This window comes from Triturus cristatus, chromosome 5_2 (genome assembly GCF_964204655.1).
Source record: "Triturus cristatus chromosome 5_2, aTriCri1.1, whole genome shotgun sequence".
NCBI lineage: Eukaryota > Metazoa > Chordata > Amphibia > Caudata > Salamandridae > Triturus > Triturus cristatus.
The window spans coordinates 463760576-463777521 of NC_140588.1; the positions used below are offsets into that span (position 1 = coordinate 463760576).

General features: G+C 47.0%; 1 protein-coding gene across 1 annotated transcript in view; it reads right to left on the minus strand.

The window, feature by feature from the left end:
* Positions 1–16946, minus strand: part of SUGCT (succinyl-CoA:glutarate-CoA transferase) — a 3154468-nt gene that overhangs the window by 295116 nt on the left and 2842406 nt on the right. The window lies entirely within an intron of this gene.

Consider the following 16946-nt stretch of genomic DNA (forward strand, 5'->3'; position numbering starts at 1 on the left):
ACCACGAAGGGTATGGTGCCCCCAAACTCCAGCACCATATAAAGCAGAGGAGATACATCTAGCTTTATAAATTGAAATCATGTCGTTAATTCTACTGTTCCCAAGCTTGGAGGCAAATCTAAACACTCCATTAGTGTTCTTTACCATTTTAAGGCGCACATTTTCACATTCTTTGTCCCATTTTCCATCACCAGAAAATGTGATACCAAGGTAACAAAAACTGGTCACGGGTTGAATTTTATTCTCATCCAGGAAGAACGTCTTTTTAGCACCTTTCTTGCTCCCGCAGGTCATTACATAAGTTTTTTCTTTGTTAATTAACAGTTTCCTATCCTCAATAAACCTACAGAAGCAATTAATTAAACGTTGAAGGCCTATTTGAGTACGTGACAAGAGGACGGCGTCATCCGCATATAACAATATTGGGATGAAGTCGCCATCTACTCTGGGAGCATCTGCAGGAACTTGCCTAAGAATTGAATCAATTTGGTTGATAAATAAAGAAAAAAGCAGTGGGGCCAGAACACAGCCCTGCCTGATACCTCGGGTCACTCTGAAAAAGGGGGTGGATTCCCCGTCCGGTCCAAAACGAACCTTACACGAGAGCCTTTCATATAATCTGGCCAAAAAGTGCACGATGTCTACTGGGGCGCCCATTTCCAGTAGTATTGGCCACAAAATAGAGTGTTCGACCAGATCGAAGGCACTACTAAGATCGGCGAAACATAAAAACAAATTCCCCTTTTTAACCGTGACATATTTACTTATTATAAGGTCGAGGTTCAGGCACTGCTCCATTGTACCCATTCCCCTCCTGAATCCATACTGCACTGGTGATAAAATGGTATTTTCTTCTGCCCATATCTCTAGTCTATTTAGGAGTATCCTACTCAAAATTTTAATCGATGAGTCCAGGAGGGAGATAGGGCGATAATTTCGTGCCTCCGACCTAGAACCCTTCTTAAATAGGGGGACTATAATAGATTGACCCCAGGTCAATGGAAGTTTGCCTTCGATAGCAGCATTAAAAATACGAGTTAAAATAGGTGCCCAAAGATCCATCTCTTGTTTATATAAATCCACGGGGACAGCGTCTGGTCCTGGGGCTTTGCCCCCTTTACTTTTTGTCAGCCCCAGATAGACCTCCTCCAAACTAATGGATAGGGGTGACGGTGGCCATACAGAGTTGTGATTGTCTAGCAAATCTAAAACCAACCTATCGGGATTAAACATTTTAGAAAAATGATCAATATAATCATTGCAATTTACATAAGATGTTATTTCGGGAATGGAATCATTCTTAAGAAAAGGGCAATTAATTGTCTCCCAAAATAGAGCATTATTATTTGTGTTAGCAGCTAAATTTAATTTATGCCATAGCTCTTCCTGTATTTCTTTTTTACGGACTTTCAGGGAGGTCTTATATTTGAGTCGTTCAGCTTTAATAAGGGTATTATCCCTGGGTTTAATATCTAATGCAGCTTTTAAACTCGACAGAGCCTGTATACAGTTATTGTCGAACCAGCCAACAGACCTGTTTTTTGGTGGCCTACTCCTCCCTGTCAATAAGCCAGCGATAACAGAAATAATTTGATGGAATTTGGATAGCAATATGGCAGGTGCTGTTTCGTTACTTAGGCAGTAGTCAATTTCTGTTTTGCATTTAATAATAACTTCACCCAGAAGTTTGACCGGATTAATATTGGTCCACTTAATTCTTGGCCCATTTGGTCTCACTGCAACAATATCTCCAATAAAAGTGGTGGTATCTGGATGTACATTACCCCACGTCAACAAAGTTACAGAGATACTGTTATGATCACTTACTGCTTGCTCTGTTACCCATAAATCAGTATAGGCAGTATTGCAGGAGAGAAGTATGTGGTCAATATTAGAGTGGGCACCCCTGCCTGTAAAAGTTGGGCATTTAATATTGCCCTTTTTCAGCGAACAGTCGAGCAACTCTAAATCCAATTTAGCTATCAAATTATTAAGGGAGTTTCCATAATCATCATGGGGGAAATGGGTATGTGAAGAATCAACGTTATTACCCATTTCTCCCAGAAAGCCACAAATCCTTTGATCAACATATTGACAGGCCTGTATATTAAAATCTCCTGCCCACAATAAGACTGATTGGTTCCTGGAACCAGCCAACAACTTATCTATCTCACAACCTATTTCATAAACAATAGGACCCCTACGTGCATCAAAGGTATTATTATAATAATTAATAATAATTAAATCCTTGCCTGCAACATGCTCCAGTCGTAGATACTGGGCATAAGAAGACACCTCATGGTAAGTGTTAGGTTTGAACTGAATTAATTTAGTTGAAACCATAATTAAGAGTCCGGCTTTAGCCCTTCCTGCTGCCGAATTCACAGCCGGTGCCCAATATGTAATATAGCCTTCCACATGGATTGCCTCCTTATACCAAGTCTCTTGAAGGCAAATAATGTCGAACCCTTGTGTAATAAAGCCATTCCAGAATGGAGTATTTAACTTTGAACTTAGACCAGCTATATTCCAGGTCATGATGTTAAGACCTACCTCTGGTAATATTACATTTTTAGGTGTTATTTGGCTTGTTATAGCTTTAACAACACCCTCCTCAAGAATACTTCTTTCTTCTAGTTGGGTAATCGGAGATGCTACAGTAAGCTCCTCCTCGTGTAATATACCAGGTACAACATCTGATCTAGCCCCCGTTGGCTCTTCATTACTGATAGTGTGATTATTTTGGACATTTATTACCTTCAAATGGGTGTTTGTATCGTCAAATAAGCAGCAACCCAATATACTTTCATCACCCCCCAGTCAATCAACGGACTCCAGGCTACTAAACCGATTTTGCAAGGGGATAGAGTCTAAAAGGGGGGGGTATCTATGCCAATGTCCTTGTAAAGGGCCCCTCCCGTTTCTACGTACCATTTCCCACCCATCAAATTTGGTGGTAAAGTGACCAGGGGGGTAAAAGTAAGTCAGAGGAAAGGCCTTAATTAACGCATCTATTTTAGAGTCATTCCAGTTACAGATGTAATCGACTATGGAGGGATCATCGAAATTAACTAAAATACAGTCCCCCTCTATATTTTTTGTCAAATGCCCAACCCATGGCGCCCTCCTAACCATAGTTATCTTACAAGCTTTGTGCAGTGGAAGTGGTCTGTTTTTATTCAACCAGTGCACAACCCTGTTTCTCAAAGTTGTAGGGGACTCAACCTCATGTTTACCCAGTGAGGGAACCCCTGTTAAGATAACAACAAATGGGGCAGCTTCGGGTGGTAGATTTGGGATATTTTTACCCCTTGGTGTCACCGGAATTGTAGACTTAGCATCATGCTTATATTGGGGCGCTTTACATTGGGCAGGTTGCTCATGGTCAGACAGGACCACAGGTTTATTAGTTGTAGTCGGGTCCTGATAGGTCATAGACAGTCCTGGCAAGTTTTGTGGGACGGCCAAAACAGTTTCTACTCGCGTGTTATCCGATGAGTTACAAGTGCCAGGATGGTCCGTATTACTTCTAGAGTGGGAAGAACCACTAAGCCTTAATTCAATCTTAGACAAATGATCTTCAATCATATTTATTTTATCCTTTATAGGTTGAAGAAGAGATCTAATTGCGTCATAGATATTGGACAGATCATAGCACAATCCCTCCCCGCTACTTATAACATTTGCCCCCCCACTAACAGTTTGCACCACAGGTGAAGTGGAAACTAGGGGTATATGCTGCTCAAGATGGGCATTAGATGATCTGGGACATCTCGAGTGGTTAGCAGGCTTTGGCTTTTTACTTCCTTTCTTAGCCTTTCCACCAATAGTGGGAGTGTAACCTTGCTTAGTTTTAGGGACGGCCCCAAGATTCCTATCTCGCTGTTGTCTTGTGCAAGGTCCTGTAGTTGTACTATGTGTAGATGGTAACGGGCGGGGTGAACTCAACAGTGATTCAGAGACCAAAGACTGTTCACCCGCTGACACTGCAATTGTTCCACTAGGCAATAAATCATAAGTCGAGACATCGGTGTCAGAACAGGGCATTGCAGGACTAGTGATGATAAGTGGAGCCGGGGTACCAACATTAGCTATATGACCCAGCGAAGATCTCCTGGCCGCCGCGAGATCCTGGGATACACGACGTTCTAGGAGCGTAATTTCCTGGTCTATCACACAATTTACTTTGGTGATAAATTGGTCCATTGCTCCGGAATATGGGACTTTTTGAGTTTTCCCTTTCGTGTCTTTAGCTGGCATGGTAATGGCACAAATACAGGTATCAACTGAAATATAGCTTCACCCAACTGTAGACTTACACACTCTATGCCACACAGGTTTATAAAGGCAATCAGAAGTACCTGACGGCAACACTCACATGTACGTCTTTAGGGGGGTTGCCCAGTCCAGTCTCTTCCTGGCGATGACGGGCAAGGACGGGCCCGCCCTTGGCCCGGGCTTCGCCCGGGCGCGGCCCGCGCGCGTCCCGCGCAGCGAGGCGGCTCCCCGCCTCAAACAGCGCCCCGGCGCCGCCCGATGACAGCGGCGGCAGGCGTCGGGCGCAGGGGATGCTGGGGATGGTAGTTTTCCAGGGCCGTTCCCCTCACGGCGGAATCAGGAGCTGACAGGACGTTGCAGGTTAGGACCTGGTGCTGGCCGTTCCCCTCACGGCGGGCCCGGGCGAAGAACAAGCGTGGCAAGGGCTGGTGGCGCGTCCCGCGCAGCGAGGCGGCTCCCCGCCTCAAACAGCGCCCCGGCGCCGCCCGACGACAGCGGCGGCAGGCGTCGGGCGCAGGGGATGCTGGGGATGGTAGTTTTCCAGGGCCGTTCCCCTCACGCAGAATCAGGAGCTGACAGGCCGTTGCAGGTAAGGACCTGGTGCTGGCCGTTCCCCTCACGGCGGGCTTGGGTGAAGAACAAGCGTGGCAAGGGCTGGTGGCGCGTCCCGCGCAGCGAGGCGGCTCCCCGCCTCAAATAGCGCCCCGGCGCCGCCTGATGACAGCGGCGGCAGGCGTCGGGCGCAGGGGATGCTGGGGATGGTAGTTTTCCAGGGCCGTTCCCCTCACGGCGGAATCAGGAGCTGACAGGACGTTGCAGGTAAGGACCTGGTGCTGGCCGTTCCCCTCACGGCGGGCTTGGGTGAAGAACAAGCGTGGCAAGGGCTGGTGGCGCGTCCCGCGCAGCGAGGCGGCTCCCCGCCTCAAATAGCGCCCCGGCGCCGCCTGATGACAGCGGCGGCAGGCGTCGGGCGCAGGGGATGCTGGGGATGGTAGTTTTCCAGGGCCGTTCCCCTCACGGCGGAATCAGGAGCTGACAGGACGTTGCAGGTAAGGACCTGGTGCTGAAAGAGGCAAGAGAGGTGAAGAAAGAGGCAAGAGTGGTGAAGAATGAGGGAAGAGGGATGCAGAAAGAGTCAAGAGGGATGCAGATAGAAGCAAGAGAAGTGATCAAAGAAGAAACAGAGGTGCAGAAAAAAGCAAGAGAAGAGATGAAAGAGACAAGAGAGTTGCAGAAAGAAACAAGAGACGTGGAGAAAGAAGCAAAGAGAACTGCAGAAAGAGGTGAGTGAGCTGCAGATAGAGGCAAGAGAGGTGAAGAAAGAGAGAAGAGGGGTGTAGAAAGAGGCAAGAGGGGTGCAGAAAAAGACAAGACGGGTGCAGAAAGAAGCAACAGAGGTGGAGAAAGAGGCAAGGCAAGAGAAGTACAGCAAGAGGCAAGAAAAGTGATGACAGAGACAAGAGAGTTGCAGAATGAAACAAGAGATTTGCAGAAAAAAGCAAGAGAAGTGCAGAAAGAGGCAAGTGAGGTGCAGAAAGAGGCAGGAGAGGTGCCGAAAGAGGCAAGAGAGGTTCAGAAAGAGGCAAGTGAGGTGCAAAAACACGCATGAGGTGTGCTGTAAGAGGCAAGAGAGGTACAGAAAGAAGCAACAGAGGTGCAGAAGGAGGCAAGAGAACTGCAGATAGAGGCAAGAGAGATACAGAAACAGGCACGAGAAGTGTAGAAAGAGGGAAAAGGGGTGCAGAAAGAAGCAAGAGAGGTGCTGAAACAGGAAAGATAGGTGCAGAAAGAGGGAACAGGGGTGCTACAGACAAATGGAAGAGGGCTTCAGAAAGAAACAAGAGAGGTGCAGAAAGAGGAGCAGAAAGAGGCAGGAGGAGTGCAGAAAGAAGCAATAGAGGTGCAGAAAGATATAAGAGAGGTACAGAAAGAGGCAGGAGAGGTGCACAAAGAGGGAACAGGGGTGCAGAAAGAGGCAACAGAGGTGTAGACAGAAGCAAGAGAAGTGGAGAAAGAGACAAGTGAGGTGAAGAAAGGCACAAGAGAGGTGCTGAAAGAGGCAAGAGAAGTGCAGAGAGAATCAACAGAGGTACAGAAGAAGGCAAGAGAACTACAGAAAGAGGCAAGAGAGTTGCAGAAACAGGCAGCAGAGGTGCAGAAAGAGGAAAGAGCGGTGCAGAAATAGGCAAGAGGGTTACAGACACAAGCAAGAGAGTTGCGGAAAAAAGCAAGAGAAGTGCAGAAAGAAACAACAGAGGTACAGAAAGAGGCAAGAGCAGTGCAGAAAGAAGCAACAGAAATGCAGAAAGATGCGAGAGGTGCATAAAGAGGGAAGAGGGGTACAGAAAGAAGCAAAAGAGGTGCAGAAAGAAGCAACAGAAGTGCAGAAAGAAGCAACAGAGGTGCAGAAAGAGGCAAAAGGGGTGCAGAAAGAAGCAAGGGAAGTGCAGAAAGAAGCAAGCAAAATGCAGAAAGAGGCTAGAGCAGTGCAAAAAGAGGCAATAGAGGGGCAGAAAGAGGAAAGAGGGTACAGAGAGAGGCAAGAGAAGTGCAGAAAGAAGCAACAGAGGTGCAGAAAGAGGCAAGAGGGGTGCAGAGAGCGACAAGAAAGGTGCAGAAAGAAGAAAGGGAAGTGTAGAAAGAAGTAACAGAGGTGCATAAAGATGCAAGAAGGGTGCAGAAAGAGGCAAGAGAAATGCAGAAAGATGCAGCAGAGGTGCAGAAAGAAGCAAGAGAGGTGCAGTAACAGGCAGCAGAGGTACAGAAAGAGGGAACAGGGATGCAGAAAGAGGCAAGATAGGTATCAAAAGAAGGAAGAAGGGTGCAGAAAGAGGCAAGAATGGTGCAGAAAGAGGTAAGAGAAATGCAGAAAGATGCAGCAGAGGTGCAGAAAGAAGCAAGAGAGATGCAGTAACAGACAGCAGAGGTGCAGAAAGAGGGAACAGGGATGCAGAAAGAGGCAAGAGAGGTATCAAAAGAAGGAAGAAGGGTATAGAAAGAGGCAAGAGGGGTGCAGAAAGAAGCAAGTGAGGTGCAGAAAGAGGCAAGAGAGGTGCAGAAAGAGGAAGAAAGGTGCAGAAAGAATGAAGAAAATGCAGAAAGAGGCAATAGATGTCCAGAAAGAGGAAGACAGGTGCAGAAAGAAGCAAGAGTGGTGCAGAAAGAAGTAACAGAGGTGCAGAAAGAGGCCTACTTCGACTGAACCTTTCCACAGACTCATACAAAGTAGCATACTCACTAATTCTTCTCCCAAGAAGTCTTAAACCACACTTTTCTCTTGAAGGTTCACTATTCATCAACTGCTCAGAATGTTAGTCCTACCAAATGTAAAACAGCAATCTTAACCATATCACTGTTGTAAGTCTGACCAAGTTTGAGAAGGTATGGATATATGTGTCTCTGCTTTTACCTAGTGACATGTTATATAAAAATAAACATACAAATAGTTTAATACCTGTGTTTCAAACAGCATACTCTGTTAATTAGTTAACAAAAAGGTGTATGTATTTGTTTCTGCTCATAATACAGGGCATATGGGTATTTAATAGTATATTTCAGCGGCTCTACAACACTTATATACATGAGACTGTCTTCCTGTGCAACTGAAGGAGAGAGCATAACTGAGAAAATTTGACTTCTATATGAGAAGCTACACGCTTTTGAGGCTACCATATTCAGATGCATAACAAATGTGAGAATACATGTACAAGTAGACATATACTTCAGTCAAGAGAGCACGCCCCCTTCAAACTTGACACACTGAACTTATTTGAAAACAGAAAGAGGCATGAAAAGTACAGAAAGAAGCAAGAGAAGTGTACACAAACAAGAGAGATACAGAAAGAGTAAGAAATAAGCAGCAAGAGGCAAGAGAAGTGTGGAAAGAGGCAAGAGATGTGCATAACGAACCAACAGAGGTGCATAAAGAACCAACAGAGGTGCAGACAGAGGCAAAAGGGTGCAGAAATAGGCAAGACAGGTGCCGAAGGAGGGAAGAGAGGTACAGAAAGAGGGATGAAGAGTATAAACAGAAGCAACAGGCATGCAGAAAGAAGCAAGAGAGGTGCAGAAAGAAGCAAGAGAAGTGCAGAAAGAAGCCAGAGAATTACAGAAAGAAGCAACAGAGGTGCAGAAAGAGGCAAGAGGGGTGCAGAAATAGGCTAGTGAAATACAGAAAGAAGCAACAGAAATGGAGAAGGACTCAAGAGAGGTACAAAAATAGGGGAGAGAGGTGCAGTAGGAGGCAAGAGGGGTGCAGAAAGAAGCAAGAAAGATACAGAAGGAAGCAAGAGAAGTGCAGAAAGAACCAACAGAGGTGCATAAAGAGGCAAGAGGGTGCATAAAGAGGCAAGAGAAGTACAGAAAGAAACAACAGAGGTGCAGAAAGAGGCAGGAGAGGTGCAGAAGGAGGGACGACAAGTACAAAAAGAGGCAACAGTGGTGCAGAAAGAAGCAAGCGAGATAAAGAACTAAGCAAGAGAAGTGATGAAAGAAATCACAGAATTGCAGAATGAAGCAACAGAGGTGCAGAAAGAGGCAAGAGGGGTACAGAAAGAGGCAAGAGAATTACAGAAAGAAGCAAAAGAAGTGCAGGAAGACCCAACAGAGTTGCAGAAAGAGGCAAGAGGGTATATAAAGAAGCAAGAGAAGTGTAGAAAGAAGCAAGAGAGGTGAAGAAAAAGGGAAGAGGGTTGCAGAAAGAGACAAGAAGGGTGCAGAAAGCAGCAAGAGAGATACAGAAAGAAGCACAAGAAGTACAGAAAGAGGCACGAGTGGTGCAGAAAATGACAGGATGGGTGCAGAAAGAAGCAACTGAGGTGCAGAAAGAGGCAGGAGAAGTGCAGAAACAGGCAAGAGAATAGCAGAAAGAGGCAAGGGGTGCAGAAAAAGACAAGATGGGTGCAGAAAGAAGCAAGAGAAGTCATGAAAGAAGCAACAGAGGTGCAGAAAGAAACAAGAAAGGGGCAGAAAAAGCAAGAAAAGTGCAGAAAGAGGCAAGTGAGGTGCAGAAAGAGGCAAGAGACATGCAGAGAGAGGCCTGTGAGGTGCAAAAACACATAAGAGGGATGCAGAAAGAGGCAACGGAAGTGCAGAAAGAAGCAACAGAGGTGCAGAAGGAGGTATGGAAGAACTGCAGAAAGAGGCTAGAGAGTTGTAGAAACATGCAAGAAAGGTGCAGAAAGAGGAAACAGGGGTGCAGAAAGAGGCAAGAGAGGTGCAGAAACAGGGAAGAGAGGTGCAGAAAGATGGAGCAGGGTGTAGGAGAGTAGGATCTGCTTCACATGTATATCCCCACTTTTTGCTGGTGTTTCACTGTTTTTTTTCACTTTAGTCTGGCTGGGACCCTGCTATTCAGGGCCCCAGGCTAGCTGTTTCCTCTCTAAAATGTTTCCATGTACTTTAGGTACATTGCAGATTGCATCTGAGGTGCCCTTATAAGTCCCTAGTATATGGTATACTATGTACCCAGGGCATAGGTACCCCAGAGTCCTACCAGGGGCTGAAGCATGTATTATGCCACCCCTGGAAAGCCACCCAAAATGACACCACAGGTCTGCTACTGCTGCCTGGGTAAGTTGGTGCATGAACCCCTTAGTGTGATATAGGTTACCTAGATCACTACATATATACACACATATAAACCTAGAAGTCACTCCCATGGCAGCCCTTATCAATCCTGAAGGCAGAGTGCTTGGTTCTTATGTGAGAGGATACCACTGCATGAGCAGAGCACCTCGGCATCATTGGAAGACCCTTCTCTGATGCTGTTTGTAGTGCAGCCTGACCATATACTCTTAAGTGCATTATAACCAAACAGTAAATGATAACTTTGGACTGGCTGCACGGAAACATGTTGTGTTTGGTGTCAAACACCTTGGAATCATACCCCCACACCAGTAACTGGTGTGGGAGTATGATCCCACCCTTCTAGAGGTAGAGACATGGCAGTACTGGTTACCCGGTAGAAACTTAATAGAGCCCTGGCATCACAAAATGGATGCTGCAGCCACAGACACGGGTCTGGCCTCCTGCTGCTAACCGAAACTCCGGCAGGGGAGGCCTGGACAATAGGTTTCCTGTCACAGGGAGGTGTAACCACCTCCCAGACAGGCTTTTGTGTATTGGGGCTGGGTGGGAGCACTCTCTGAGTGCTTTGAAGTCCTGCACTGGGGGCACATTTGGAGTCCCTGTGCATAGCCCAGCTCAAACCGGTTCAGGGGCTTCCAGCCCCTGCTCTGGCATGAAACTGGACAAAGGAAATGGGTATAGCCACCCCTCTTTCCAAACCCTCCCATAGGTGGGTCCCCAGAGCTAGTCCAACCCATTCCTTAGGTATAAGTAAGGAACCTCTGTAACCAGAACTTTAGATTACCCTGGACGAAACTCTGAAGCCGAAACCTCGACCTTCGACGCTTTGCTCAAGACCAGAGGACTGAAGAAATCTCCCTTGGGGTCAAAGAGTGACCCCCCTGCTTGGCAGGCACCAACAAAGCAATTTGCCAGTCTGCATTTCCGAAGCTCCTCCGAAGTATTTGCATCCCAAGAAGAGGATTTCCAGACATCTTACAGGTCGAACCGAGTCCCCAGCAAAGCTGAGACCCGTAGCCCTCATGAGTAGCGTGGAACTGGAACTCCTGGTCACCGTGCACTTTTGCAAGTGCATTGACTTCTCGAAGCCTCCTGAAGTTGTGATTAGGCTGACTTGTAGCCCCTACGTCTAGCACTGAATCCACTGAAGATTGTTGGCCTGGTCACTCCGAGTGACCCATGGGCCACCATTTCGTGGTTCGTCTTGAGGTCCCTTCATGATCCATGGTCTGTTGACTGGTGAGTCCCTGAGGGGGTAACTTTGAATTTCCTTGGGCTTCCCTGGTTGCACCAGATGTACCACAACTCCCTACCAAGTGGTGAGTTCCTCAGACCTTGCTGGTCTGCACTGAAGCATCTTTCTCATTTCTGTGTGGGTTGCTGTTGCCAAGGCTTGTTGTATCCAACCCAGACACCAACACTGCAGCACTCGACATCCTTTGTGGGACAGCTCAAACCCAGCTCCTGGTTGTCCTCGATGCCTCCTGGTCCTCATAGCTGAAGAGTCAAGCTTCACCTCCTTCACATGAAATCACCCGACATCGGTGGGCATCTGCCTATCGCTTTCCTGGTCACTGGCTAGTGACCCAGACTCTGTCCCCTCTGCTTTCAGGTTCTTCTCATCTTCGATCCAGGCTTGGATCTCTTCGGACACTTCGCATCTTCACGGCAGCAGCACTTCTTTGCCAGCTCCCATTGAAATCAACGATGCGACCCGACACCAAAAGACACCTATGCACCCGGCTTCCCTGGGTGAGGCAACACGAGTACTCCAGTGCTCCCGTGGGTGTTAGTCCTAGAACCTTCTAAGTCCAAAAGGGTTTGGTCCTGACTCTATTCTAAGTGTCCCTAATCTATAAAAATCTAACCGCTTCTTTCCCCATAGAAGCTAACGGGAGCTCGCGGCTGTGTTCACACAGTGCACACGGCCCCGTGGGTCCCCTGTGTCACTACCTTGGGTGGTTCCTTGGGGTCCCAGCGATTCTACAGGCTCTATGCACACGATTTTAGTATATGGTGTGGCTCGCCTCTAGGGCCTGACGTGTATTTGTGCTATTTTACTGTGATTATTGAAGTGTAACTTATGTGTTTCGGCCTCTAGTCTCATAAAGAGACTAAGAGGGTGTGTTTAGTAATAAATACATATATTTTATATATATACCTGGTGTGGATGTCTTTCATTTAGGCACTCAAGAGATTATAGACTGGTAAAACAAGCTGCTTTATATTCCTTCAAGACTTAGCATGAAGGCTGCTCTCCATAGCTACCACTAGGATAGCTTTCAATAAAGGTTGTCGTTAACCTATAACCAATAAGGGGTTGTTTGGACTGGTACAGGGTGCCCACTATAACTAGTGGACAGCATATACAAGGCCACCTTCTCCCACAGGGGTGCCAACAGAGGTAAGTGAGGTGCAGAAAGAGGCTACAGAGGTGCAGAAACAGGGGAGAGCAGTGCAGAAAGAGGGAACAGGGTTGCAGACAGAGGTAATTGAGGTGCAGAAAGGATGGAGAGGGGTACAGAAAGAGCTAGAGGGGTACTTAAAGAGGAAAGAGGGGTGCACAAAGAGGTAAGAAGGGTGCAGAAAGAAGAAACATGGGAGCATAAAGAAACAGGAGAGGTGCAGAAACAGGAAAGAGAAGTGCAAAAAGAGGCAAGGCAAGAGAAGTGCAGAAAGAGGCAAGAGAAGTGATGAAGGAGATAAGAGAGTTGCAGAATGAAACAATAGAGTTGCAGAAAAAAGCAAGTGAAGTGTAGAAAGAGGCAAGTGAGGTGCAGAAAGAGGCAGGAGAGGTGCAGAAAGAGGCAAGAGAGGTGCAGAAAGAGGCAAGACAAGAGAAGTACAGAAAGAGGCAAGAGAGGTGATAAAAGAGACAAGAAAGTTGCAGAATGAAACAAGTGAGTTGCAGAAAAAAGATAGGGAAGTGCAGAAAGAGGCAAGTGAGGTACAGAAAGAAGCAGGAGAGGTGCAGAAAGAGGCAAGAGAGGTGCAGAAAGAGGCAAGTGAGGTGCAAATACACGCAAGAGGGTTGCTGCAAGAGGCAAGAGAGGTACAGAAAGAAGCAACAGAGGTGCAGAAGGAGGCAAGAGAACTGCAGAAAGAGGCAAGAGAGTTGCTGAAACAGGCACGAGAAGTGAAGAATGAGGGAAGAGGGGTACAGAAAGAGGCAAGAGAGGTGCAGAAAGAAGCAAGAGAAGTGATGAAAGAGACAGGAGAGTTGCAGAAAGAAACAAGAGAGGTGCAGAAAGAGGCAAGAGAGGTGAAGAAAGAGAGAAGAGGGGTGTAGAAAGAGGCAAGAGGGAGGCAGGAAGAAGTAGAAGAGGAACAGAAAGAAGCACAAGAAGTACAGAAAGGAGCAAGAGTGGTGCAGAAAAAGACAGGATGGGTGCAGAAAGAAGACACAGAGGTGCAGAAAGAGGCAAGAGATGTACTGAAACAGGCAAGATAATAGCAGAAAGAGGCAAGGGGGTGCAGAAAAAGGCAAGAGGGGTACAGAAAGAAGCAAGGGAAGTGATGAAAGAAACAAGAAAGGTGCAGAAAAAGCAAGAGCCGTGCAGAAAGAGGCAAGTGAGGTACAGAAAGAGGCACAAGAAATGCAGAAAGAGGCAAGAGACATGCAGAGAGAGGCCTGTGAGGTGCAAAAACACACAAGAGGGATGAAGAAGGAGGCAACGGAAGTGCAGATAGAAGCAACAGAGGTGCAGAAGGAGGAATGGGAGAACTGCAGAAGGAGGCAAGAGAGTTGTTGAAATAGGCAAGAAAGGTGCAGAAAGAGGGAACAGGGGTGCAGAAAGAGGCAAGAGAGGTGCAGAAACAGGGAAGAGAGAAGCAGAAACAGGGAAGAGAGGTGCAGAAAGAGGGAACAGGGGTGCAGACAGAGGTAAGCGAGGTGCAGAAAGAGGCTAGAGAGGTACAGAGACAGGGAAGAGCGGTGTAGATAGAGGGAACAGTGGTGCAGAGAGAGGTAAGCGAGGTGCAGAAAAGATGGAGAGGGGTACAGAAAGAGCTAGAGGGGTGCAGAAAGAGGGAAACGGAATGCACAAATAGGCAAGAGGGGTGCAGTAAGAGGCAAGAGGGGTGCAGAAAGAAAAAACATGGGTACCTAAAGAAACAAGACGGGTGCAGAAAAAGACAAGAGGAGTGCAGAAAGAAGCAACAGAGGTGCAGAAAGAGGCAAGGTGAGAGAAGTGCAGAAAGAGGCAAGAGAGGTGATGAAAGAGACAACAGAGTTGCAGAAAAAAGCATGAGAAGTGCAGAAAGAGGCAAGTGAGGTACCGAAAGAGGCAGGAGAGGTGCAGAAAGAGGCAAGAGAGGTGCAGAAAGAGGTAAGTGAGGTGCAAAACACGCAAGAGGTTGCTGCAAGAGGCAAGAGAGGTACAGAAAGAAGCAACAGAGGCGCAGAAGGAGGCAAGAGAACTGCAGAAAGAGGCCAGAGAGATGCTGAAACAGGCACGAAAAGTGTAGAAAAAGGGAACAGGGGTGCAGAAAGAAGCAAGAGAGGTGCAGAAACAGGAAACATAGGTGCAGAAAGAGGGAACAGGGATGCAACATACAGAGGGAAGAGGGGTGCAGAAAGAAGCAAGAGCGGTGCAGAAAGATGCAAGAGAAGTGCAGAAAGAAGCCAGAGAATTACAGAAATAAGCAACAGAGGTGCAGAAAGAGGCAAGAGTGGTGCAGAAATAGGCTAGTGAAGTACAGAAAGAGGCAATAGAAATAGAGAAAGACTCAAGAGAGGTGCAGAAAGAGGCAAGAGAAGTGCATAAAGAACCAACAGAGGTACAGAAAGAGGCAAGAGAGGTGCAGAAGGAGGGACGACAAGTACAAAAAGAGGCAACAGTGGTGCAGAAAGAAGCAAGAGAGATACAGAATGAAGCAAGAGAAGTGAAGAAAGAAGTCAAAGAATTGCAGAAAGAAGCAACAGAGGTGCAGAAAGAGGCAAGAGGGGTGCAGAAAGAGGCTAGAGGAGTACAGAAAAAAGCAACAGAAATGGAGAAAGACTCAAGGGAGGTGCAGAAAGAGGAAAGAAAGGATAGAAAGAGGCAAGAGAGGTGCAGAAAGATGCAAGAGGTGCAGAAAGTGGCTAGAGAAGTACAGAAAGAAGCAACAAAAATGAAGAAAACCTCAAGTGAGGTGCAGAAAGAGGCAAGAGAATTGCAGCAAGAAGCAAATGAAGTGCAGGAAGAACCAATAGAGGTGCAGAAAGAGGCAAGAGGGTGCATAAAGAAGCAAGAGAAGTGTAGAAGGAAGCATCAGCGGTGCAGAAAGAGGCAAGAGGGTGCATAAAGAAGCAAGAGAAGTGTAGAAGGAAGCATCAGCGGTGCAGAAAGAGGCAAGAGAGGTACACAAAGGGGGAAGAAGAGTGCAGGAAGAAGCAAGGAAGGTGCAGAAAGAAGCAAGAGAGGTGAAGAAAACGGGAAGAGAGTTGCAGAAAGAGGCAAGAGGAGTGCAGAAAGCAGCAAAAGAGGTACAGAAAGAAGCACAAGAAGTGTAGAAAGGTACAATAGAGTTTCTGAAAGAGGCAGGAGAAGTGCAGAAAGAAGCAACAGAAATGCAGAAAGAGGAAATATGAGTGCAGAAAAAGGCAGGAGAGGTGCAGAAAGAGGGAACAGGGGTGCAAATAGAGCTACGAGAGGTGCAGACAGAGGCAAGAGAGGTAAAGAATGAGGGAAGAGGGGTGAAGAAAGAAGCAAGAGGGATGTAGAAATAAGCACGAGAAGTGATGAAAGAAGACACAGAGGTGCAGAAAGAAGCAAGAGAAGTGATGAAAGAGACAAGAGAGTCGCAGAAAGAAACAAGAGAGGTGCAGAAAAAAGCAAGAAAAGTGCAGGAAGAGAGAAGAGGGGTGTAGAAAGAGGCAAGAGGGGTACAAAGAAGCAATAGAGGAACAGAAAGAAGCACAAGAAGTACAGAAAGAGGCAAGAGTGGTGCAGAAAATGACAGTATGGGTGCAGAAGGAAGCAACAGAGGTGCAGAAAGAGGCAAGAGAATTGCAGAAAGAGGCAAGGGGGTGCAGAAAATGACAAGAGGGGTGCAGAAAGAAGCAAGAGAAGTGATGAAAGAAGCAACAGAGGTGCAGAAAGAAGCAAGAGAAGTGCCGAAAGAAACAAGAGAGTTGCAGAAAAAGCAAGAGAAGTGCAGAAAGAGGCAAGTGAGGTACAGAAAGAGGCACAAGACATGCAGAAAGAGACAAGAGACATGCAGAGAGAGGCTTGTGAGGTGCAAAAACACACAAGAGGGATGCAGAAAGAGCTAACGGAAGTGCAGAAAGAAGCAACAGAGGTGCAGAAGGAGGCATGGGAGAACTGCAGAAGGAGGCAAGAAAGGTGCAGAAAGAGGGAACAGGGGTGCAGAAAGAAGCAAGAGAGATGCAGAAACAGGGAAGAGAGGTGCAGAAACCGGGAAGAGAGGTGCATAAAAAGAGAGCAGGGGTGCTGACAGATGTAAGTGAGGCACAGAAAGAGGCTAGAGAGGTGCAGAAACAGGGAAGGTTGGTGCAGAAAGAGGGAACAGGGGTGCAGACATAGGTAAGTGAGGTGCAGAAAGTGTTGGAGAGGGGTACAGAAAGAGAGAAGAGGGGTGGACAATGAGGCAAGAGGGGTGCAGTAAGAGGCAAGTGGGGTGCAGAAAGAGGCAAGAGGGGTGCAGAAAAAAAAAGAGGGGTGCAGAAAGAAGCAACAGAGGTGCAGAAAGAGGCAAGGCAAGAGAAGTGCAGAAAGAGACAAGAGAAGTGATAAAAGAGACACGAGAGTTGCAGAATGAAACAACAGAGTTGCAGAAAAAAGCAAGTGAAGTGCAGAAAGAGGCAAGTGAGGTGCAGAAAGAGGCAGGAGAGGTGCAGAAAGAGGCAAGAGAGGTGCAGAAAGAGGCAAGTGAGTTGCAAAAACACACAAGAGGGGTGCTGCAAGAGGCAAGAGAGGTACAGAAAGAAGCGACAGAGGTGCAGAAGGAGGCAAGAGAACTGCAGAAAGAGGCAAGAGAGATGCTGGAACAGGCACGAGAAGTGAAGTATGAGGGAAGAGGGGTACAGAAAGAGGCAAGAGGGCTGCAGAAAGAAGCAAGAGAAGTGATGAAAGACG